The following is a 1,557-nucleotide window of genomic DNA, read 5'->3' on the forward strand; positions in this document are numbered from 1 at the left end:
TCTCCCTAAACCCTAATCGTCACTACACTCTCATCATTATCATTACTTCTTGATGTTCAATACAAAATTTTAACATATACATTTATCTTCACTGCAGAATAATTTTCATTGCACCTTAATCTTCATTACTCCTTGTTTCAGCTACATCCGTATCTTCCATTCATTCTTATATCTTATATTAGTTACATCTTTACAATATCTTTATGTCTTCTCTGTTCCGTCTTTTGAAAAATTGAAAATGAGAGTAAAGGATTTCCGGCCTTCTGCTCCCTACCCTTTTAGTCGCCTTGTACGACACGCAGGGAATACGTGGCAAGTATACTTTCTTCCCTATCCCCAGGGATAACAGCATCTGGTGTTCCCAGACGGTCACCCATCCAAGTACTGACCAGACCCAACGCTGCTTAACTTCCCTGATCGGACGATATATATATATATATATATATATATATATATATATATATATATATATATATATATATATATATATATATATATAACACTGAAAACAATGAATTTCCCAAATAAAAAATGGAAGCGCCGGGGTTTGAACCCGGGTCCTCTCGCATGCCAAGCGAGTGCTCTACCACTGAGCTACGCCCCCAAGAACATATTTTGTGACATAGTATTATATGAAGTACTGAGATTACCACGGCAAAATAGTGTTTGACCGACCGTTGCCGACTAGCCGGCAAAATAACCACAGGGTAAATCTCCATGTTGCTGTCGTGTTTTCCTCTCAATTTTCCACAAAGAAATGAGTTTTACTTTTTTATTTCGTTGCAATAGACTGGAACTAAGCAATAGACTGGAACTAAGCAATAGACTGGAACTAAGCAATAGACTGGAACTAAGCTGACCTGGTATGAGGTCAGAGCCCTCATTATCATCCCTGCTAACTACCGGAAGCAGATTAAGTCGTTCCACAACCGATGTCCGGCCCATGTTAACTCTGATGTGCCCAGCAGTTGGAGGAGGATCGCCAGAAGCTTCTGGAAGATTTCAAGGACGTCTTGGTGGACCTGACCCTTTCAGATAAGGTCGAAAACCTCAATTTATTGTGAAGATCTTCACTATAACGTTGGACGAACATACTGAATGTTGCACACATGTGATGCGGACAAAATGAAAAAAGATAAAGACAAAAATTATGTCTGGTGTGGGTCTCGAACCCACGACCTTGAGTGTGTGAGACTCACGCTCTACCACTGAGCTAACCAGACAATAGAAAAATACGTCTGTTTCTTCAATTTGAATTAATGAAAATCTTTGCGAGGCAGCGTTAAGAAAAGAGAGATGTCTTTGACGAAATTTACTTGTTTGGCTCCTTCTTTTGTTCTTCAGTATCGAAAGTAAACATACTGAAGGATATATATATATATATATATATATATATATATATATATATATATATATATATATATATATATATATATATATATATATATATAAATACATATATATATATATATATATATATATATATATATATATATATATATATATATATATATATATATATATATATATATATATATATATATATATATATATATA

At 34.6% G+C, this 1,557-nt stretch overlaps 1 non-coding gene across 1 annotated transcript; it reads right to left on the minus strand.

The window, feature by feature from the left end:
- Positions 1-1,151: 1,151 nt before the first annotated feature.
- Positions 1,152-1,223, minus strand: TRNAV-CAC (transfer RNA valine (anticodon CAC)). Its single transcript has one exon. It is a non-coding gene; the product is annotated as a tRNA-Val (tRNA).
- Positions 1,224-1,557: the final 334 nt, after the last annotated feature.

Source organism: Panulirus ornatus, chromosome 58 (assembly GCF_036320965.1).
Source record: "Panulirus ornatus isolate Po-2019 chromosome 58, ASM3632096v1, whole genome shotgun sequence".
In the NCBI taxonomy this organism is placed as follows: Eukaryota; Metazoa; Arthropoda; class Malacostraca; order Decapoda; family Palinuridae; genus Panulirus; species Panulirus ornatus.